We start from the raw sequence: 25829 nt of genomic DNA on the forward strand, positions 1-25829 counted from the left end.
GTTGCCTATAGTCTACACACAACCTCATGCTCCCATCTTTCTTCTTAACCAATAAAACAGGCGCTCTCCAAGGCGAAACACTAGGCCTAATGAATTGTTTTCCTTGCAGTTCTTCTATTTGTTTCTTAAGCTCAACTAACTCTGCTGGGGACATCCTATAGGGTGCTATAGATATAGGTGAGGTACCTGGTACTAAGTCTATGCTAAACTCAATCTCTCTCTCAGGTGGTAAACTAGACACATTGATGGAGTCCTCCCTTCCATGGATGATTTCGGCTCCTTGAAGAGGGAATCCTTGCCCAAAGATCTAGGCTCACCAAAGGATTTAAAAAAGGGACGTTTAAGGTGGAAAATTGATTTTGGCGTGAATAGGTGAAGGTGGGGAAAAATGTATGGTTTCTCAAAGTTGGCTCACTCCAAGTGTAGGTGGAGGCCACTCTAGGGTTTCACTCTCCAAGGGTGGAGAATGAAGAAGGCTAGCCGAATTAACCTAGTGACTAAGGATGGGATTTTGAGGCATAAAATGCTTACTCAATATCATATAATCCAAAGTATTTACAAGTGGTGGGGTGTTGGGTATTTATAGGAGGGGAGGCATCTAGGGTTGCATTTGGAGTGTGCATGGCTGAAATTCACAAGGCAAATGCACTCCAAATGACATGCCAAATGAACCCTAGATGCTACTTGGTGACCAAGTTTGGAATCTATGGGTCTAGATTGGCTACATCAAGGTGTATGATATGATCATGCAACCTTTGCCCTCCACTTGGGCCTAAGCCTTTCTATCACCAAAAATAGATCCAAAACTCACCAAAAATGTGTCACCCTTCTAGTGTAATACCCTAGCCCAAATTAAAAACCTAATCATCTAAAGCACCCCATAATACAAGGGTAAAATAGGAAATACAAAGAAAATAAATCCTATGACTAAAATACCCCAAAATACAAGGGTAAAATAGGAAATAAAATAAATGCTAAAAAAAACATAGGAGCTAAGGTCCAAAAATGGCCTCACTATCCCATTCCTCTTGCCTCCTTTAGTATATCACCTCTTGGTCTTCTCGGCCTTAGTGTTATTCCATCACACATCCTTAGGGAATACTTCTGGAAATTCTCTCACTAAAGGAATCTCATCTAGCTTACTATCAGTCTCAAGTGTTAAGGAAGCGAAGATCATGTACACTCTTTCATTTTCTTCTAAACAAGTTTTAATGTCAGCAGCACTAAGAAATTCCGTACTCTTACCTTCACCAAAGGAAATAGATTTATCAAAGCAGTTTAAAAGGACATGGTGAGAAGATAACCAATCCATACCAAGAATTACATCTAATTGACTAAGAGGCAAACAAATTAAGTCAACTAGAAACTGCTTATTAGAAACTGTCAAAGGACATTTCAAACACACTAGGGATGTAGTCACAGGACCATTAGTAGGGGTTTCAACAACTAAATCAAAATCTAACAAAGACACAGGCAAATTCAATTTTTGGACACAAGAGACAGAAATAAAGGAATGAGTTGCACCAGAATCAAATAGTACAACAAAAGGAGTCTCAGCTATGAAACAAGTACCTTGTATCAAATTTTCTGACCGAGAAGCTTCAGCACCACTAAGAGCAAATACTCTCCCTACAGTCTTTGGACGCTCAATTTGCGAACCCGATCCAATAACACGTGTTCTTCGTGGTTCAGGACATTGGGTGCTGATGTGACCTTTACCATTGCAGTTGAAGCAGGTAACTTCCCTGTCACGACACTCAGACTGATTATGACCAGCAAGTCCACACTTCCAGCATCTTACTGATGGAGTGGACACAGAACCTCCAACACTTCCAGTAGCACTAACAGTAGATCCTCTTGTAAATGACTTGCTTTTATTAGTAGCAGCTTTACTCCCTTGAAATCTAGTAGGAGCGGAGTAAGGCTTACTCCTACCCGAAGTACTAGAACTCACAGCACGGATAGGACCTCTAACTCCTTTGTAGAAAGCAGCACGATCATGGTTGTCACGATCATAAATGCTGCACTTATTGACCAGAGTGGGAAAGTGATATATCTCCTGATAGTTAATTGCAATTTTCACTTCAGGACTCAGACCATTTACAAATTTTATGCATTTAGCCCTTTCACCACCCTCACCATGGTAGTGTGTACAATAACAAACCAAAGCATCAAATTTGGCAGCATATTCTGCCACTGTGCTGTTCCCTTGATTTAGCTCAAGAAATTCCATTTCTTTTCGACTCCTCACATCATCCGGGAAATACTTCTCAAGAAAAGCCTTCTTGAAGTTGTCCCAATTCAAGTGCACCCCTCCATCAATCATTCTCCGAAGTGCTCCTTCCCACCAAAAGTGAGCATCAGCAGTCAACATGAAAGTGGCTAACTTCACCTTCTGAGTGAGGGGACAATCCATAACGTTGAAGATTTTCTCGATCTCAATTAGCCAATTCATAGCAGCATCCGGGTCATATCCTCCTTTAAAGGTAGGTGGGTGATTTCGTTGAAATTGCTCCAACCAGTTAGGAGCGACTCCATCCCTATTGTTATTATTCATAGCTTGTGCTAATGCTTGAAGAGCATCAGCAATCGCACGACCATTTCTACCAGCCATAGTCTAAGAAAATAATACAATTAATAAACATAATCAATCAACATACTAGCATATCAACAAGTTCCACAATCAATTCAATCCATCATTCATTTATCAAATAAGCATAGTAAACTCATAACTCACGGTCGATTAGATCGGCCTGCTCTGATACCACTAAATGTGACACCCTCTACCCCAACATTAATACACAATAAATGTAATTTGACTTTTTCTTTTTCTATTTGAGTAAATAAAATCTTTCATAGTTAACAACATTTTTCATATATAAACAATTGCCTCAAATATCTTAAGGTAGAAAATTCATATTCGTAACTCATAAATCATAAAAAGTCAACATATAAGTATCAAAACTTAAAAAGTCATATAAAAGAAAATATAGAATTAATTCCAGCAAAGGTGGCAGTGCCTCCTAGTTAGGAATTAATTTTCAATTCATATAATAAAAATAATATGATAAAGATGTACATTTTGATCTTTTCTCAAGAGCGTTCAAAATTACAAAAGAAGAGAAAATTAAAGCTTTTTAAAACAATAATATCTAAAATAAGCCTAGCTATGCCCGATGTCACATCCTATCAGAGCATGCCCAACTGAAGCATTAAGCCTCATCACCAACATCCTTATGATGCTGATCACCTGCAACATAATTTAAACATATACAAAAACAACAAGGGAGCGAGAAACATCTCACTCAGTTTTAGGTGAAGAAATAAAGGTTAGATAGCACACACACACACAACAAATATAAGTCACATGTAATCAATACACATAAATAATCAATATTACATATATATTCATTTATCATGCTATGATGTCCTGGACTCGACTCATAAATGCATGCATGTGGCGCCATAAGGAAGTTTCACATATCATCACTGGTGACCCAAAGGTACACCTGGTTACATCACTGGTGACCCTAAGGTACACCTGGTTACATCACTGGTGACCCTAAAGTACACCTTGTTAGCAAGTTACATCACTGTATGCGGCCTCAGCGGCACACCTGGAATAATATATGCATATGATGCATGTCATACATTCATTTTCATTGACTCAACATTTGACTTATTACAGAATTTCATTTAGTACATCATATCATCATTTTTTTCATATTCTTATAATCACAACTTGTCTCAATAGTCCATTCTTAGGTCTTATGTCATTTGTCCAGATTTCACATGGTCATGTCATAAATACTCCTCATAAGGTCCGCATAGGAATTCACAGAGAACATTCTTTTTCATATTAAAACTTATTTATTTTTAGCATTAATTCCATATTCATTTATTACTTTCAAGGAACAAAGTAACAAGGAACAAAGTAACAAGGAACAAAGTAGAGCAAACAAAAAAACAGAACAATAGGCAAGGGATTGGGGGCCAATCCGATTATCAAACTATCCAACAATTATCCCCACACCCCCGAGCGAGGTTTCTCACTCCTCCCTTACCTGGATAAGCAGGAGTTGAAACTTGGGCAGGGCCTCCTCCTCTGGATTCCCTCTTTCTTTCCCTCTCTTTCTTTCTCTTTCTCTCTCTCTCTCTCTCTCTCTCTCTTTCTCTCTTTCTTTCTCTCTCTAAGATTTTCACTTCTCACTCAGTTATAAAATTTTCACCCCCCTGCCCCTATTTATAGGCATCCTGGCGCACCCAGAACGACCCGTACTGAATTCGGAACGGTCCGTTCCGGAACCTTCAAATATACGTAAAATTTTAAACTGGAATGTCCCGTTCCAAAATCGGAACGGCCCGTTCCCAAAAAGCAGAACGACCCGTTCTAAAATTAGAACGGCCCATTCTGGGGTTCGTGTTACCACTGATTGACCATAAGCAGAACGACCTGTTTCTAACTTAACTTTTTAGGCGTTTTAAGAAATCCGGAACGACCCTTTTCCCTTTAGGAACGGCCCGTTCTGGGAAACCCAAAAATGTGCCTTTTACAAATTTGGAACGGCCCATTCCACTTTTGGAATGGCCCATTCTGCTGCTTCAAAAATTGTATATTTTCTTCATTTGGAACAGCCCGTTCCACTTTTTGGAACAGCCCGTTCCACTTTTTGGAACAGCCCGTTCCGGCGTAAAAAATAGAATTTTACAATTTTTTTCACAAATAATTGAAATTATTAAAAACCCTTACAATATTTTATAAAAACCCCTTTTAATTAACTAAAACAACTATAAGAAAATAATCTTCATAAATATATAAATAAATAATTGCATTAGTAGAAAATTCAGGGTGTTACACCCATAAAGCCCATAAACAAGAAACTATAAAACTTAAAGCCCTAGAGTTAAGACGGCAGATTACACTTTTGAATGCTCTGACTCTAAGGATTAACCTAAGAAGAAACCCTAGTCCACCCTTTGACCGGAACATTTATATACACTTTTATACCTTTGATTTACATATTTTTTATTTACTCTTTCATTCCTTTTTAAAAACCAACCACCTTTATTCTACAATTTTTTTTCTTTGTGGCATAAGTTCTTTATCTTTATTATTTTATTTTATTTTTAAATAAATAAACAAAAATGCAAAGTATTTTTTTCTCACAAATAAATATAAATTTTGATATTTAATTTATTTGTAGACAATTTCGAGAGTAATCATTAAATTATAAAAAATGACCAATTAAATCCTTTTCGAAGTACATTTTTGGTATTAAAGATATGTTTTATATAAAAGTAATGTTATAAGTATAATAAAAATTGTAAAACATTATTTTTGTATTTATCTATTAATATTAATATCTTTTTTCATAATAAATAAAATAATGAAGAGAAATAAATAAAAAATTGATATTATACAATTTTGGTTATATAAAGAAGTGTTCACTAATGAATCATTCTAAAATAAAATATAATAACGATGCTTAAAATAAATATTTTATTAAAAACATTCATTTTATGAATATATTTAAAATAACAAAAATTACCTTTTTTTTTCAGAAAACATTATACCTTATAAAAAATATAGAATCATCATTTATATGGAAACACAATTTATTAATAATTTATTAAAATTAATCAAACATACTATATACTTGAGTAATTGAATTAATAAATTTTTAAAACTAGCCTATTCCAATAAATATCTTCTTTCTAGTAACATTTTAAGATATTTATGATATTAGACAATCAAATTTTTATTTATTTCTATATCTGCATATAAGAGTTATTAAATATGTCTAAACTTAATTTTTAAATCATATTTTTAATTATAGGTTAAATTATATTTTTAGTTTCTTTATTTATTTTTAATATTCAATTTGGTACTACTATTTTTAAATGGTTCAACTTGTTCCTCTAAATTTTTTTAAAATGTTCAATATTATCCTTTTGTTAAAATTAACATTAACGGCGTTTATGAAATCAAACAAAAGGCGATATTGAATAACTTTTGTTGAATAACTTTTGAAAATTAAATGACCAAATTAAATTATTTAAAAATAGTTAGACCAAATTAAACATTCCATAAATAGATGGACTAAATTGAACAAAAATTTATCTAACATTTTTTCTTTATCTAGATAAAGTTGAATTTTCTTTTACCTTTTTAATAATATCTTTTATTAGATAAAAGATAGTGTTTCCAATTCACTATCAAAAGTAAACTAGATTTTTTCCAAAGATTTGTAATATAGGGAATAATCTAGGTCATTCTTCTTGAAAACATAAGTCAATAGGATTCAAAATTATCATGCAATTAGGATTGAAATTTTTATGAACAACAGAGAAATTAGAATATTACAAATACAAACAAAAATTTAATCAGAAATTACATCGATTCAAGATTTCAATCGTTATAGAAAAATTCACGATTCAAATTATAATTTGAATTCAATCAACCTAAATCAACACAAACATAATCTAACAATACATATTAGTAGAGAAATATAGTGGGCCTATTTAGAATATTTACAAGGCCCGATCCACTAAATCAACTAATTACATCACTAAATAAATCCTAACATTACATTCAAAAAATAAAAAAAGAAAATGATGTGTAGGGTCATAACATTGTAATGCATTTTTTGGTCACTTGACGTCTAAACTAGCCTTTTCTCCAAATAGAGAGGTTGTAAAACTCTCTCTTATCTTTCCAAGACCACCAAGAATATCTAAATTTGATGTTGTGAGCTCTAGTATGACCTACACAAGAAACAATGTCAAAACATGAAAAAATTAAAGAAATTAACTAGAATTTAGAACTAATACCAAAATGAATTCCTAAAACAAATCAAAACTAATATAACACAATATGATACTAATAAAAGTCAAATAAACAAAAAAACAAAGCATAGAAAAATATACAAAATTGGTCTATCAATAACTCCTTCATTTTGTGATTATTATTTTTTAATTCTAAGTACCTAATTTGTTATCATTCATGATCTTGTTAAAGTAAAAGAAAATTCAAATTTATCTAGACAAAAATATGTTAGACTAATTTTCTTCAATTTGGTTTTACTATTTTTAAAATATTTAGTCTAACCTCGCTATTCTTAAAATGTTCAATTAGTCCTCTATGAAGTGAATGTTAGACTACAAGAAGGGGGTTGAATTGTTTTGTTCTTTAAAAATCAATTCTTTATGAAATTTTGTTCTTTAGAAGGTAACGCTTCTAAGTATTGAAATTAAGAGTATTATTCTAAACATATTTTATGGGCTTACTTGTTTTCAAAATAGATTATGTAGTAATAAAATACAAGACACAGTAATAAAATATAATACATAGTAAGGTAAATAAAATAAGTAAAGAAATAAAGTAAGAAAGATTGCACAGAGATTTTATACTGGCTCTCCCCAGTTGGACTACATCTAGTCTCCACACAAACTTGTAGGTTCTTCACTATCATAGGCAACTACTAATCAAGAACAACTCAGTCACCTATAGATACACAAACACTACCACACAACCACCTACAATTAGTAGTTTGGAATGACCCATTTCAGTTTGGAAATGGCCCGTTCTGGGCTACCAAATATAGGTATTTTTAGTAGTTTGAAACGACCCGTTTCAGTTTGGGAATGGCCCATTCTGGGCTACTAAATCACCCTTAATAAATTTTATGAAAATTACTAAATTACCCACCATAAAAAGTATGAAAAATGGGGTGTTACAATTCTCCCCCTTTTAGAAATTTCGTCCTCGAAATTTACCAAAAACCTGAACGGATGAACTTCATGGATCTTGCTCTCTACTGCCAAATAACACTTTCCTAAATATTTCTCATCACGCTTCCGTTGCGCCACTATGATGTAGAAACTATACTAGTAGAAAATCACATGTAACCTCACTATCTCACTGATGTACAACTCTATCAATCTCGCTAAGGAATATCTATCATCAATAAGGGTAAGACAAGCAAACTTGGTAAGTCTATCCACTATAACCCAAAAAGAATCAAATTTCTTAAGCATCTCAGACAAACCTACAACTAAGTTTATAGATACAGTATCTCACTTCCAAACTAGGACGTCTAAAGACTGCAAAAGTCCTAAAGACTTCTAGTGTTCTACTTAGACTTCTGGCATACTAAACATGAGTACACAAATTCCTCTACTTCTCTCTCCACCTTAAGCCGCCAGAACATCTTCCTAAGGTCTTGATACACCTTAGTAGCTTCCGAGTGAATACTAAGAGTACTGTTATGTCCTTCCTCTAAGAACATTCTCTTAATTCAAGATTACTAGGCAACCAAATTTTATTCTTGCACCTCAAAACAACCTCGATTCTTACTCAGAAAAGGTTATCTATACTCCTACCAATCTTATCCACTTGGTTCACTAAGAAAGGATCTGACTCCTGGGCTTCTCTAATCTCATCCATTAATTCACTAGTCACTTTCAACATAATCAATTCAATGCTTTTAAGAGCGAGCTCACACATCACGCTTAAGTCTCTAACCTCCTCAATCAAATCCAACCCTTACATCATCAAAAACAATAAATGAATGATCATCCTACTCAAGGCATATGTCACAATATTAGCTTTACTTCTATGACCCTCTCCAAAGATCAAACACCTAAGCATAAGTTCACTAGGTATACATACTCGATCTCAAAGTCTTACCACTCCATCTATACTTAAGGCAAACTCTTATCCATTACCTTGTCCTATAACCTCATATCTTGTCACCAAAATGAATCAACTAATTATGCTTCTCCAATTTCTTTCAACGATCCACTTGTTACTCGAATCATACTTAGTTTCACACTACTAGGAGTAATCTCACCAGTCAAACTTAAATCCTTAATTTGAGCCCAAAGATCCATCTCTCTAATTGATGGAAGAGCATGGGCTAAAGGCCCAACCACTAGAGCAATGGCCAGGAGGTTACTTGAAGATTTGACTGCTTCAGAGCTTAGTGGGCCCAATGGGCTTGGTGGGCCTAGGGTGCTTCTCACTTGGGCTTTAATTGATTGAACACCATGTCTAATTGTATTTTCTTAGTATAGGAATTTACTTTGATGTTGGTCTTGTATTTTGACCATAGATTAGGGTTTAGGTGTCTTGGGCTTAATTTTGGGTTTCTTGAGCTTTGGGCTTTTGATACCCAATATTGGGCTCATTCTTCTTCTTATATTTTTTCCTATTCATTGTATTCATTAGACCAATGTATTTCGGTCATTAGATTAGGATTATATGAAGAATACATTAATAGGAGAATTAGGTTTCATTTATGCATCATTTAGAGGTAATTTGAGATGAATTTGAGTCACATGGATGGCATGTAGTAGTTCCGGCCATGTGAGCTCAAATCCACTTCAAATCACTCCTAAATGACACCTAAATGAAGGTAGCAATCCGGTTTAAGCATGTGAGTGGCCAAAGTTTGAATTTCAAATTCAAAATTTGAAATTCAAACTTGGCGCCAACTATGCCTACTTGGTTGCCGCCAAGCTTGACCTAATTTTCCTCCTATAATTGTATCTCTTCCCTCCTTGTAAAAACACTTTTGAATATATGAGAATTTCTGAACAATTACTTCAACTAATTCCCTCAAGAGTCACCGAAAATTCCAAGAGAGAAAACCTAAGAGAATGCCTTCAAAAACCTTAGGAAAACCTAGTTTTCCTTCCCTTTGAAGTGTGCAATCCTTTGAGTTCATGAGCTTGGATGCTTCCTTCTTCCATTTCCGCAGATTGTTCTTCATCTTCACGAGTTCTTCAAGTGTGTTACTATCTCCATTGAAGAAGATCCGAGCCTAGGAGGAGTTTAGGAAGAGTTTGAGCTTCACTCCTACTACTCACCTCCATCATTTTTGGTATCAAGAGCAAGGTCTTCAAGGAGATATGTTCTTCATCTTGTTTTTGTGTCCGTGCTTGTGTTCTTGTATTTCTCCTTGTCTTGTTTGAGTTTCTCTTCGGATCTATATGTTTTAATTCATATTTTGTGTTCATAGATCCATGGTTGATTGTTCTTGATTTCCTTCCACAATCAATGTTTTAGGAACTATTTGCTTTGTGCTAATTTTGAGTTTATTTTGAGTCTCTCCATTCTTGTATGTGTCCGTGATTGGACCTCATGCATTGCATTTAGATTTTTGGTTTTTAATCTTGTTTTGTCTTAGAGTTTGTGTGTAGTCCTTATATGTCATAAAATTCCTTGAATAGCATGTTGATCTAATTTTTGTTTTGAGTTCATTGTTCATTAATTTTTCTCTCGGTCATTGTTCATATGTGCCTACCTATATGTGCTTTTTCTTTTACCTTATTGTGTTCATGATTTGCTATTAGTCCTAGCATGTTTCCTTAGAGTTAGGTTTCCATTGTGTTCTTAAGTTTTCAAACCACTTTCCATTGAAAATCTTATAAAAAAATTTTGACTCAAAATTTCAAGTGCTTAATTCTACTTCTAGTGCACTCTTTATTGTGGATTCAATTTTAAAAAAAAATTAGAGGCTGAAAACAGAGATAAAACAGAGCCTAAATTAAAAGAAAAGACCTAAAGTTCAAAAGAAAAAGAGTTCAAAAGGAATCCAAACCAAAACCTAAAGACTAGTGCACTAGTTTCTCAAGTTTACTTGAATTTTGACCTAATTTTTGGCTAACTTGTAGTCTCGGTTTCTATAGCTTGGAATCTTAGAAAAATTTGAAACAAAAGGCAAATATACTCTCTGGACTCTTAACTTGAATATAGAAAAAGAAATAATTAAAAAAAAAATTAGAAAAAGCATTTTAAAGTGAAAAAGCCGAGAGGTGTACATTGGTGAAAAATCACTTGATTCCTTGTTATTGTTTTGACTACTACTTGTGCTATACTTATCCAATTGCTTTCAATTTTTTTTTGTTTTGTTAATCTACTCTAGTACCTATCTAGGAACATTCCTAACTGAGTGCTAGCTTTATTTGGAGTCCTATTTTCCAGTTTTACTTGTTGAACCTCTTTGAGTCTTGTCATATATACATATTACTCTTAACTTTTGGTATAAGCTTTCCAAATTGTGCTTTTATTGCTTGTCTAGTTTTCTTTCAATAATTTCCCTGTGCTGGAAGTGGCCTCAAATCCTTGCTCAAGGATCAAGCATTGCTCAAAAAAGAGTAGGAAAAGTTTGGACACTAAGACCTAAAAATTTGACCTAATTTAGTGACCAAAACTTCTCCTAAACTTCCTTCACTTGAGTGACCATTCCTTTCACCTTGTGAGGCAACCTCCATTAACCTCTTTGTTGTGTTTCTTTTGCAGGTCTAGTAGCATCATATTGAAGGATTAGTGGCGGATTAAACACTTGATTAAGTGTTGGAAAAATTTGCACAACAATCCGTCACTAGTTGGTCACCAAAACCGCCATTTATTGCTTTCTAGGCTAGTTTAAATTTTTCAATCTCTTTTGTATTTTAAAATCAATTTGTAAAGCTTGGAGGGAGTATTAAGAAGCTGGTCAGGTATATCTAAATCCTTGTTAGCATCCTCACGTGTAGTGCTAGTGGAAGTGGCTTGGAACCACAAGAGGTAAAGAAGTTTCCAAAGAAGAAGTGGCAGTGCAAGTTAGTGTTCCTCTACACATGAGGATATGAGAAGATGGTTCAATAAAGAGAGAAGTTTTATGTACAAGTTTTGGTTGAAAACTCGCTTCTTGAACAATCTCTAGAGAGGGAACACTGGGCTCTGATACCAAAAATGATGGAAAAGGTTAGGAGGAGTGGTAGATGATTTCTCCTTAGCTTCTCCTTTGCTCGGATCTTCTTCAAGGAGATGTAAACCACAATGATGAACACTAGATGGAGGATGATTCACGGATTGGAAGTAGGCTTAAGCCTTGGATGGAAGCATCCAAGCTTAAGGTTCAAGGGAAAGCTCACTTCAAAGAGGAGGAAACCTAAAAGGGTTCCTAAAAGTGTAGCTCTCTAAATTCGGTGACTCTTGAAGAAATTTGGCTGAATAAGCTCTCAAATTTCATTATTCTCAAAAGTGAAACAACTTATCTCCTTGAAGACCGAAGCTCTGATACCACTTGATGAGGTTCCACTTGGAAATCCTCAAGAAATTCCCTCAATGCTCCTCGGTTCCTTGGAAGAATGACAAGGAATGGAAGCTCCAAGAAGCACCAATGTGACTCTAGCTTGCTTCTAGCTAAGTTCGGAAGAAGGGAGAATTTCCTAACTCTACAAGGAGAAGATCTCAAGTAGGGTAGAGTTAGAGAAAGGTGACTTTCGGATAGCAATTTCTATGGAAAGAAATCTCATCAATATATGATCCAAAAGTGTCACAATACTCGGCCAAGAGATGATTTATAGGTAAAATTAGGTTAAGGGTTTAAGTTGGGTTCACCTAGAGTTAAGTAAAACCATGGTATGGTTAACTTAACTCTAGGCGCCAAAATTTGAATTCTAAAATTCAAATTTTGGTGCCAACCGGCCACCCCCCCATGTGCACTCATTTGGCATGTAATTAGGAAGCCATTTGAGTTGCATTTCGGATCACACCTTGTGCATGTGTAGCACATGGCCGAAATGTACTCCAAATGTGCTTCTAATTACATGCTAATGTAGATTCACATGTAACCTAAATAACCCTAAATTCACATGACCTCTAAATGAAATTCCTACACTATAAGGCCGGAAATACAAGGCCCCAAAGGAAATTACAAGGCACTAAAGCCCAATCCTATGCTATCCCTAATCTAATGGGCTTGAGACAAAGCCCAACAAAATAAAGTGGTGGGCTTTCCTTGGGCTTGGGCCCACTCTTCATGCATCATCCTTGCCATAGCCCTAGTAGTTGGGCCCTTAGCCCATGGGCCTCCTCCATCATCCCCTCCCTCTTGAAGAGGATTTGTCCTCAAATCCAAAGCATCCTCCTCTTGTGTGGGTAGTCCTGTAAAAAGAGACAAATCAGAAACATTGAAACTAGAACTAACACCAAACTCAGAAGGGAGATCTAGGACATAGGCATTATTATTGATTTTCTTAAGGATTTGGAAAGGACCATCCCCTCGAGGACTAAGTTTGGACTTTCTTTTGGAAGGAAACCTATCCTTCCTAAGGTGGAGCCAAACCCAGTCACCTTCCTTGAAGATAACCTCTTTCCTACCCTTATTATTATATTTTTGGTATTTTTCAGTTTGGGATTGAATATGAGTTCTAACCCTCTCATGTAATTTCTTGACAAACTCAGCCCTAGAGGTGCCTTCTTTATGAATAAAGGAAGCAACATCGGGTAGGGGTAATAAATCCAATGGAGTAAGAGGATTAAAACCATAAACAATCTCAAAAGGATACATGTTAGTGGTCTTGTGAACCACTCTATTATAGGCAAACTCCACATGAGGGAGATAGTCATCCCATGACTTTTTATTGCCTTTGAGGATTGCCCTCAACATAGTCCCTAGAGACCTATTGACTACCTCAGTTTGCCCATCAGTTTGGGGATGACATGTGGTAGAAAATAGAAGTTTAGTTCCTAACCTTGCCCAAAGAGTTTTCCAAAAGTGGCTTAGGAACTTAACATCTCTATCTGAAACTATAGTTTTAGGTAACCCATGAAGTCTCACAATTTCTTGAAAGAATAATTTAGCAATGTGACTTGCATCATCCACTTTGTGGCATGGAATAAAGTGTGCCATTTTGCTAAAACGGTCCACTACCACAAAGATGGAATCTTTTCCTCTTTGGGTTCTAGGCAATCCAAGGATAAAATCCATGGAAATGTCTACCCAAGGAGAAGAAGATATGGGCAAGGGGGTGTATAGCCCATGAGGTTTTGTGGTAGACTTTGCTTGTAAACAAGCAATGCAACTACTACAAAACCTTTGGACATCATGTTTCATATGAGGCCAAAAGAATTTCTCTCTCAAAAGTGAAAGAGTTTTCTCCATTCCAAAATGCCCCATGAGCCCACCCTCATGGCTCTCCTTAACCAAAAGTTTCCTAATAGATCATTGGGGTATACAAAGTTTGTTTTCTTTAAAAAGAAACCCCTCAGAAATATAGTAACCTTGGTAAGGTTTTTGAATACATAAAGAATAAAAGTTAGCAAAATCAAGGTCTTTCTCATACAAATCCTTAATGTCATCAAATCCTAAAATTTGAGAACCTAGGATATTTAATAACACATGTCGTCTAGACAAAGCATCAGCCACTACATTTGTAGAGCCCTTTTTATATTTGATGACATAAGGAAATTGTTCAAGGTACTCAACCCATTTTGCATGCCTTTTATTTAATTTATGCTGACCCTTCAAATATTTAAGTGATTCATGATCACTATGAATGACAAATTCCTTGGTCACAAGATAATGTTCCCAAGTTTGAAGGGCACGAACTAAAGCATATAACTCCTTGTCATAGGTAGGGTAGTTCAAGGCAGCCCCATGAAGTTTTTCACTGAAATAAGCTATGGGATGACAACCTTGTAACAACACAGCTCCTATGCCAAGTCCAGAAGCATCACATTCTAGCTCAAAAGTTTTAGAAAAATCAGGCAGAGCTAGAACAGGTGCTTGAGTAAGTTTATGCTTTAGATCTTGAAAAGCTAAGTTATGTTTTTCCGTCCATTCAAAGACCACATCCTTCTTCACCAACTCATTGAGAGGGGAAGCTAATGTAGAGAAGTTAGGAACAAATCTCCTATAAAAGCTTGCCAAACCATGGAAGCTCCTAACTTCACTTACATTAGTAGGAATAGGCCATTCTTGGATGGCTTTGATTTTCTCGGGGTCGACATGAACCCCATTTTTGCTTACCACAAATCCTAGAAAAATAACATTATCCACACAAAAAGTGCACTTGTCCACATTGGCAAACAAGTTATTGTCTCTAAGGACAAGAAAGACTTGCCTTAGGTGATCCACATGGTCACTTAGACAGTTGCTATAGATTAAGATATCATCGAAATAAACAACTACAAACCAACCAATGCAATCCCTAAGGGCATGATTCATCAACCTCATGAATGTGCTAGGTGCATTAGTAAGCCCAAATGGCATTACTAACCATTCATATAATCCAAACTTAGTCTTAAAAGCAGTTTTCCACTCATCACCCTCTTTGATTCGAATTTGGTGATATCCACTCTTAAGATCTACCTTGGAAAATATGGATGACCCATGCAATTCATCAAGCATGTCATCAAGCCTAGGAATTGGGTGCCTATATTTTATGGTGATGTTATTGATGGCTCTACAGTCACAACACATCCTCCATTTTCCATCTTTTTTGGGCACCAAAATGACAGGTACAGCACAAGGACTTAGACTCTTTTGAATCCAGCCCTTCTCCAACAACTCTTGTACTTGCTTCTCTATCTCCTTGGTTTCTTGTGGATTAGTCCTATAGGCTGGTCTATTTGGAAGACTAGCCCCAGGCACAAGATCTATTTGATGTTCTATTCCCCGAAAAGGAGGAAGGCCAATTGGGCCTTCCTTGGGAAATATATCATCAAATTCTTTTAAAAGGGTTTGAACCACAAGAGGTAAAGAAGTTTCCAAAGAAGAAGTGGCAGTGCAAGTTAGTGTTCCTCTACACATGAGGATATGAGAAGATGGTTCAATAAAGAGAGAAGTTTTATGTACAAGTTTTGGTTGAAAACTCGCTTCTTGAACAATCTCTAGAGAGGGAACACTGGGCTCTGATACCAAAAATGATGGAAAAGGTTAGGAGGAGTGGTAGATGATTTCTCCTTAGCTTCTCCTTTGCTCGGATCTTCTTCAAGGAGATGTAAACCACAATGATGAACACTAGATGGAGGATGATTCACGGATTGGAAGTAGGCTTAAGCCTTGGATGGAAGCATCCAAGCTTAAGGTTCAAGGGAAAGCTCACTTCAAAGAGGAGGAAACCTAAAAGGGTTCCTAAAAGTGTAGCTCTCTAAATTCGGTGACTCTTGAAGAAATTTGGCTGAATAAGCTCTCAAATTTCATTATTCTCAAAAGTGAAACAACTTATCTCCTTGAAGACCGAAGCTCTGATACCACTTGATGAGGTTCCACTTGGAAATCCTCAAGAATTCCCTCAATGCTCCTCGGTTCCTTGGAAGAATGACAAGGAATGGAAGCTCCAAGAAGCACCAATGTGACTCTAGCTTGCTTCTAGCTAAGTTCGGAAGAAGGGAGAATTTCCTAACTCTACAAGGAGAAGATCTCAAGTAGGGTAGAGTTAGAGAAAGGTGACTTTCGGATAGCAATTTCTATGGAAAGAAATCTCATCAATATATGATCCAAAAGTGTCACAATACTCGGCCAAGAGATGATTTATAGGTAAAATTAGGTTAAGGGTTTAAGTTGGGTTCACCTAGAGTTAAGTAAAACCATGGTATGGTTAACTTAACTCTAGGCGCCAAAATTTGAATTCTAAAATTCAAATTTTGGTGCCAACCGGCCACCCCCCCATGTGCACTCATTTGGCATGTAATTAGGAAGCCATTTGAGTTGCATTTCGGATCACACCTTGTGCATGTGTAGCACATGGCCGAAATGTACTCCAAATGTGCTTCTAATTACATGCTAATGTAGATTCACATGTAACCTAAATAACCCTAAATTCACATGACCTCTAAATGAAATTCCTACACTATAAGGCCAGAAATACAAGGCCCCAAAGGAAATTACAAGGCACTAAAGCCCAATCCTATGCTATCCCTAATCTAATGGGCTTGAGACAAAGCCCAACAAAATAAAGTGGTGGGCTTTCCTTGGGCTTGGGCCCACTCTTCATGCATCATCCTTGCCATAGCCCTAGTAGTTGGGCCCTTAGCCCATGGGCCTCCTCCATCATCCCCTCCCTCTTGAAGAGGATTTGTCCTCAAATCCAAAGCATCCTCCTCTTGTGTGGGTAGTCCTGTAAAAAGAGACAAATCAGAAACATTGAAACTAGAACTAACACCAAACTCAGAAGGGAGATCTAGGACATAGGCATTATTATTGATTTTCTTAAGGATTTGGAAAGGACCATCCCCTCGAGGACTAAGTTTGGACTTTCTTTTGGAAGGAAACCTATCCTTCCTAAGGTGGAGCCAAACCCAGTCACCTTCCTTGAAGATAACCTCTTTCCTACCCTTATTATTATATTTTTGGTATTTTTCAGTTTGGGATTGAATATGAGTTCTAACCCTCTCATGTAATTTCTTGACAAACTCAGCCCTAGAGGTGCCTTCTTTATGAATAAAGGAAGCAACATCGGGTAGGGGTAATAAATCCAATGGAGTAAGAGGATTAAAACCATAAACAATCTCAAAAGGATACATGTTAGTGGTCTTGTGAACCACTCTATTATAGGCAAACTCCACATGAGGGAGATAGTCATCCCATGACTTTTTATTGCCTTTGAGGATTGCCCTCAACATAGTCCCTAGAGACCTATTGACTATCTCAGTTTGCCCATCAGTTTGGGGATGACATGTGGTAGAAAATAGAAGTTTAGTTCCTAACCTTGCCCAAAGAGTTTTCCAAAAGTGGCTTAAGAACTTAACATCTCTATCTGAAACTATAGTTTTAGGTAACCCATGAAGTCTCACAATTTCTTGAAAGAATAATTTAGCAATGTGACTTGCATCATCCACTTTGTGGCATGGAATAAAGTGTGCCATTTTGCTAAAACGGTCCACTACCACAAAGATGGAATCTTTTCCTCTTTGGGTTCTAGGCAATCCAAGGATAAAATCCATGGAAATGTCTACCCAAGGAGAAGAAGATATGGGCAAGGGGGTGTATAGCCCATGAGGTTTTGTGGTAGACTTTGCTTGTAAACAAGCAATGCAACTACTACAAAACCTTTGGACATCATGTTTCATATGAGGCCAAAAGAATTTCTCTCTCAAAAGTGAAAGAGTTTTCTCCATTCCAAAATGCCCCATGAGCCCACCCTCATGGCTCTCCTTAACCAAAAGTTTCCTAATAGATCATTGGGGTATACAAAGTTTGTTTTCTTTAAAAAGAAACCCCTCAGAAATATAGTAACCTTGGTAAGGTTTTTGAATACATAAAGAATAAAAGTTAGCAAAATCAAGGTCTTTCTCATACAAATCCTTAATGTCATCAAATCCTAAAATTTGAGAACCTAGGATATTTAATAACACATGTCGTCTAGACAAAGCATCAGCCACTACATTTGTAGAGCCCTTTTTATATTTGATGACATAAGGAAATTGTTCAAGGTACTCAACCCATTTTGCATGCCTTTTATTTAATTTATGCTGACCCTTCAAATATTTAAGTGATTCATGATCACTATGAATGACAAATTCCTTGGTCACAAGATAATGTTCCCAAGTTTGAAGGGCACGAACTAAAGCATATAACTCCTTGTCATAGGTAGGGTAGTTCAAGGCAGCCCCATGAAGTTTTTCACTGAAATAAGCTATGGGATGACAACCTTGTAACAACACAGCTCCTATGCCAAGTCCAGAAGCATCACATTCTAGCTCAAAAGTTTTAGAAAAATCAGGCAGAGCTAGAACAGGTGCTTGAGTAAGTTTATGCTTTAGATCTTGAAAAGCTAAGTTATGTTTTTCCGTCCATTCAAAGACCACATCCTTCTTCACCAACTCATTGAGAGGGGAAGCTAATGTAGAGAAGTTAGGAACAAATCTCCTATAAAAGCTTGCCAAACCATGGAAGCTCCTAACTTCACTTACATTAGTAGGAATAGGCCATTCTTGGATGGCTTTGATTTTCTCGGGGTCGACATGAACCCCATTTTTGCTTACCACAAATCCTAGAAAAATAACATTATCCACACAAAAAGTGCACTTGTCCACATTGGCAAACAAGTTATTGTCTCTAAGGACAAGAAAGACTTGCCTTAGGTGATCCACATGGTCACTTAGACAGTTGCTATAGATTAAGATATCATCGAAATAAACAACTACAAACCAACCAATGCAATCCCTAAGGGCATGATTCATCAACCTCATGAATGTGCTAGGTGCATTAGTAAGCCCAAATGGCATTACTAACCATTCATATAATCCAAACTTAGTCTTAAAAGCAGTTTTCCACTCATCACCCTCTTTGATTCGAATTTGGTGATATCCACTCTTAAGATCTACCTTGGAAAATATGGATGACCCATGCAATTCATCAAGCATGTCATCAAGCCTAGGAATTGGGTGCCTATATTTTATGGTGATGTTATTGATGGCTCTACAGTCACAACACATCCTCCATTTTCCATCTTTTTTGGGCACCAAAATGACAGGTACAGCACAAGGACTTAGACTCTTTTGAATCCAGCCCTTCTCCAACAACTCTTGTACTTGCTTCTCTATCTCCTTGGTTTCTTGTGGATTAGTCCTATAGGCTGGTCTATTTGGAAGACTAGCCCCAGGCACAAGATCTATTTGATGTTCTATTCCCCGAAAAGGAGGAAGGCCAATTGGGCCTTCCTTGGGAAATATATCATCAAATTCTTTTAAAAGGGTTTGAACCACAAGAGGTAAAGAAGTTTCCAAAGAAGAAGTGGCAGTGCAAGTTAGTGTTCCTCTACACATGAGGATATGAGAAGATGGTTCAATAAAGAGAGAAGTTTTATGTACAAGTTTTGGTTGAAAACTCGCTTCTTGAACAATCTCTAGAGAGGGAACACTGGGCTCTGATACCAAAAATGATGGAAAAGGTTAGGAGGAGTGGTAGATGATTTCTCCTTAGCTTCTCCTTTGCTCGGATCTTCTTCAAGGAGATGTAAACCACAATGATGAACACTAGATGGAGGATGATTCACGGATTGGAAGTAGGCTTAAGCCTTGGATGGAAGCATCCAAGCTTAAGGTTCAAGGGAAAGCTCACTTCAAAGAGGAGGAAACCTAAAAGGGTTCCTAAAAGTGTAGCTCTCTAAATTCGGTGACTCTTGAAGAAATTTGGCTGAATAAGCTCTCAAATTTCATTATTCTCAAAAGTGAAACAACTTATCTCCTTGAAGACCGAAGCTCTGATACCACTTGATGAGGTTCCACTTGGAAATCCTCAAGAATTCCCTCAATGCTCCTCGGTTCCTTGGAAGAATGACAAGGAATGGAAGCTCCAAGAAGCACCAATGTGACTCTAGCTTGCTTCTAGCTAAGTTCGGAAGAAGGGAGAATTTCCTAACTCTACAAGGAGAAGATCTCAAGTAGGGTAGAGTTAGAGAAAGGTGACTTTCGGATAGCAATTTCTATGGAAAGAAATCTCATCAATATATGATCCAAAAGTGTCACAATACTCGGCCAAGAGATGATTTATAGGTAAAATTAGGTTAAGGGTTTAAGTTGGGTTCACCTAGAGTTAAGTAAAACCATGGTATGGTTAACTTAACTCTAGGCGCCAAAATTTGAATTCTAAAATTCAAATTTTGGTGCCAACCGGCCACCCCCCCATGTGCACTCATTTGGCATGTAATTAGGAAGCCATTTGAGTTGCATTTCGGATCACACCTTGTGCATGTGTAGCACATGGCCGAAATGTACTCCAAATGTGCTTCTAATTACATGCTAATGTAGATTCACATGTAACCTAAATAACCCTAAATTCACATGACCTCTAAATGAAATTCCTACACTATAAGGCCGGAAATACAAGGCCCCAAAGGAAATTACAAGGCACTAAAGCCCAATCCTATGCTATCCCTAATCTAATGGGCTTGAGACAAAGCCCAACAAAATAAAGTGGTGGGCTTTCCTTGGGCTTGGGCCCACTCTTCATGCATCATCCTTGCCATAGCCCTAGTAGTTGGGCCCTTAGCCCATGGGCCTCCTCCATCATCCCCTCCCTCTTGAAGAGGATTTGTCCTCAAATCCAAAGCATCCTCCTCTTGTGTGGGTAGTCCTGTAAAAAGAGACAAATCAGAAACATTGAAACTAGAACTAACACCAAACTCAGAAGGGAGATCTAGGACATAGGCATTATTATTGATTTTCTTAAGGATTTGGAAAGGACCATCCCCTCGAGGACTAAGTTTGGACTTTCTTTTGGAAGGAAACCTATCCTTCCTAAGGTGGAGCCAAACCCAGTCACCTTCCTTGAAGATAACCTCTTTCCTACCCTTATTATTATATTTTTGGTATTTTTCAGTTTGGGATTGAATATGAGTTCTAACCCTCTCATGTAATTTCTTGACAAACTCAGCCCTAGAGGTGCCTTCTTTATGAATAAAGGAAGCAACATCGGGTAGGGGTAATAAATCCAATGGAGTAAGAGGATTAAAACCATAAACAATCTCAAAAGGATACATGTTAGTGGTCTTGTGAACCACTCTATTATAGGCAAACTCCACATGAGGGAGATAGTCATCCCATGACTTTTTATTGCCTTTGAGGATTGCCCTCAACATAGTCCCTAGAGACCTATTGACTATCTCAGTTTGCCCATCAGTTTGGGGATGACATGTGGTAGAAAATAGAAGTTTAGTTCCTAACCTTGCCCAAAGAGTTTTCCAAAAGTGGCTTAGGAACTTAACATCTCTATCTGAAACTATAGTTTTAGGTAACCCATGAAGTCTCACAATTTCTTGAAAGAATAATTTAGCAATGTGACTTGCATCATCCACTTTGTGGCATGGAATAAAGTGTGCCATTTTGCTAAAACGGTCCACTACCACAAAGATGGAATCTTTTCCTCTTTGGGTTCTAGGCAATCCAAGGATAAAATCCATGGAAATGTCTACCCAAGGAGAAGAAGATATGGGCAAGGGGGTGTATAGCCCATGAGGTTTTGTGGTAGACTTTGCTTGTAAACAAGCAATGCAACTACTACAAAACCTTTGGACATCATGTTTCATATGAGGCCAAAAGAATTTCTCTCTCAAAAGTGAAAGAGTTTTCTCCATTCCAAAATGCCCCATGAGCCCACCCTCATGGCTCTCCTTAACCAAAAGTTTCCTAATAGATCATTGGGGTATACAAAGTTTGTTTTCTTTAAAAAGAAACCCCTCAGAAATATAGTAACCTTGGTAAGGTTTTTGAATACATAAAGAATAAAAGTTAGCAAAATCAAGGTCTTTCTCATACAAATCCTTAATGTCATCAAATCCTAAAATTTGAGAACCTAGGATATTTAATAACACATGTCGTCTAGACAAAGCATCAGCCACTACATTTGTAGAGCCCTTTTTATATTTGATGACATAAGGAAATTGTTCAAGGTACTCAACCCATTTTGCATGCCTTTTATTTAATTTATGCTGACCCTTCAAATATTTAAGTGATTCATGATCACTATGAATGACAAATTCCTTGGTCACAAGATAATGTTCCCAAGTTTGAAGGGCACGAACTAAAGCATATAACTCCTTGTCATAGGTAGGGTAGTTCAAGGCAGCCCCATGAAGTTTTTCACTGAAATAAGCTATGGGATGACAACCTTGTAACAACACAGCTCCTATGCCAAGTCCAGAAGCATCACATTCTAGCTCAAAAGTTTTAGAAAAATCAGGCAGAGCTAGAACAGGTGCTTGAGTAAGTTTATGCTTTAGATCTTGAAAAGCTAAGTTATGTTTTTCCGTCCATTCAAAGACCACATCCTTCTTCACCAACTCATTGAGAGGGGAAGCTAATGTAGAGAAGTTAGGAACAAATCTCCTATAAAAGCTTGCCAAACCATGGAAGCTCCTAACTTCACTTACATTAGTAGGAATAGGCCATTCTTGGATGGCTTTGATTTTCTCGGGGTCGACATGAACCCCATTTTTGCTTACCACAAATCCTAGAAAAATAACATTATCCACACAAAAAGTGCACTTGTCCACATTGGCAAACAAGTTATTGTCTCTAAGGACAAGAAAGACTTGCCTTAGGTGATCCACATGGTCACTTAGACAGTTGCTATAGATTAAGATATCATCGAAATAAACAACTACAAACCAACCAATGCAATCCCTAAGGGCATGATTCATCAACCTCATGAATGTGCTAGGTGCATTAGTAAGCCCAAATGGCATTACTAACCATTCATATAATCCAAACTTAGTCTTAAAAGCAGTTTTCCACTCATCACCCTCTTTGATTCGAATTTGGTGATATCCACTCTTAAGATCTACCTTGGAAAATATGGATGACCCATGCAATTCATCAAGCATGTCATCAAGCCTAGGAATTGGGTGCCTATATTTTATGGTGATGTTATTGATGGCTCTACAGTCACAACACATCCTCCATTTTCCATCTTTTTTGGGCACCAAAATGACAGGTACAGCACAAGGACTTAGACTCTTTTGAATCCAGCCCTTCTCCAACAACTCTTGTACTTGCTTCTCTATCTCCTTGGTTTCTTGTGGATTAGTCCTATAGGCTGGTCTATTTGGAAGACTAGCCCCAGGCACAAGATCTATTTGATGTTCTATTCCCCGAAAAGGAGGAAGGCCAATTGGGCCTTCCTTGGGAAATATATCATCAAATTCTTTTAAAAGGGTTTGAACCACAAGAGGTAAAGAAGTTTCCAAAGAAGAAGTGGCAGTGCAAGTTAGTGTTCCTCTACACATGAGGATATGAGAAGATGGTTCAATAAAGAGAGAAGTTTTATGTACAAGTTTTGGTTGAAAACTCGCTTCTTGAACAATCTCTAGAGAGGGAACACTGGGCTCTGATACCAAAAATGATGGAAAAGGTTAGGAGGAGTGGTAGATGATTTCTCCTTAGCTTCTCCTTTGCTCGGATCTTCTTCAAGGAGATGTAAACCACAATGATGAACACTAGATGGAGGATGATTCACGGATTGGAAGTAGGCTTAAGCCTTGGATGGAAGCATCCAAGCTTAAGGTTCAAGGGAAAGCTCACTTCAAAGAGGAGGAAACCTAAAAGGGTTCCTAAAAGTGTAGCTCTCTAAATTCGGTGACTCTTGAAGAAATTTGGCTGAATAAGCTCTCAAATTTCATTATTCTCAAAAGTGAAACAACTTATCTCCTTGAAGACCGAAGCTCTGATACCACTTGATGAGGTTCCACTTGGAAATCCTCAAGAATTCCCTCAATGCTCCTCGGTTCCTTGGAAGAATGACAAGGAATGGAAGCTCCAAGAAGCACCAATGTGACTCTAGCTTGCTTCTAGCTAAGTTCGGAAGAAGGGAGAATTTCCTAACTCTACAAGGAGAAGATCTCAAGTAGGGTAGAGTTAGAGAAAGGTGACTTTCGGATAGCAATTTCTATGGAAAGAAATCTCATCAATATATGATCCAAAAGTGTCACAATACTCGGCCAAGAGATGATTTATAGGTAAAATTAGGTTAAGGGTTTAAGTTGGGTTCACCTAGAGTTAAGTAAAACCATGGTATGGTTAACTTAACTCTAGGCGCCAAAATTTGAATTCTAAAATTCAAATTTTGGTGCCAACCGGCCACCCCCCCATGTGCACTCATTTGGCATGTAATTAGGAAGCCATTTGAGTTGCATTTCGGATCACACCTTGTGCATGTGTAGCACATGGCCGAAATGTACTCCAAATGTGCTTCTAATTACATGCTAATGTAGATTCACATGTAACCTAAATAACCCTAAATTCACATGACCTCTAAATGAAATTCCTACACTATAAGGCCGGAAATACAAGGCCCCAAAGGAAATTACAAGGCACTAAAGCCCAATCCTATGCTATCCCTAATCTAATGGGCTTGAGACAAAGCCCAACAAAATAAAGTGGTGGGCTTTCCTTGGGCTTGGGCCCACTCTTCATGCATCATCCTTGCCATAGCCCTAGTAGTTGGGCCCTTAGCCCATGGGCCTCCTCCATCACTTTGAATCTCCTAAAAGTTTTAAAAGAATTGTCAAGGAGGTTGAGGCACTAAAACTTTGGAAGCATGATGAAATACTTCAAAAACAAAAAGAAAAACTTGAAAAAGAAGTACAAATCATGGCTTTAGAACAAGAAAGTCAAAAGATTAAGCAACGAGAAGAAAAACTTTTGAAAAGATTAAATAAAAATAAAAGTCCAAAAAGTTCTTCTAGGAGCTCAACCAAAAGCTCCAATGATTCTCAAAGTCAAAATAATGATGGTAGTATACAAATGGATGCTTACTATCAACCACCACCTAGGAGAGTCATTAAAGAACACAAAGTGAGGGAATCAAGGGTTGATCTCCCTTACTTTCATGGAAAAGATAATGTGGACACCTACTTAGATTGGGAGATGAAAGTGGAGCAAATCTTCACTTGTCATCAAGTAGGTGAGGAAAGAAAAGTTCCTTTAGCCACCCTAGCTTTTCAAGGACAAGCCATGTATTGGTGGACATCCTTGGAAAGAGAGAGAAGACTTCACAATGATCCTCCCATCACTTATTGGAATGAGTTGAGGAGTGCTATGAGAAGAAGGCACATACCTTCTTATTATAGTAGGGAGCTTATGGATAAGCTCCAAAGACTCCAACAAAAGGGTATGAGTGTTGAGGAGTATAGGCAAAAAATGGAGTTGTATCTCATGAGGGCTGGGATAAGGGAAGAAGAAAGATTGACCATTGCTAGATTTCTAAGTGGTCTTAATTTTGACATAAGAGATAGAGTTGAGTTACTCCCTTATAGGGACCTTGATGATTTGGTCCAACTTTGTATAAGGGTGGAACAACAAAATTTGAGAAAATCTTCTTTTAAAGGAAAAACTCAATCTAGCTCTTATGTTAAGAAAGACTACAAGAGGGAGGGTCAATTTGATACCTCTAAGAAATTTGGCAAAGAAAAAGAAAAAGAAAATGAGAAAAATAAAAATATTGTCACTTCTAGTAGCAAAACTAGTGATATCAAATGCTTTAAGTGTCTTGGGAGAGGACACATAGCCTCTCAATGCCCAACTAAAAAGGTGATGATTTTGAAGGGGCAAG

This window comes from Cajanus cajan, chromosome 2, assembly GCF_000230855.2.
Source record: "Cajanus cajan strain Asha chromosome 2, NIPB_CcT2T_4, whole genome shotgun sequence".
Classification (NCBI taxonomy): domain Eukaryota; kingdom Viridiplantae; phylum Streptophyta; class Magnoliopsida; order Fabales; family Fabaceae; genus Cajanus; species Cajanus cajan.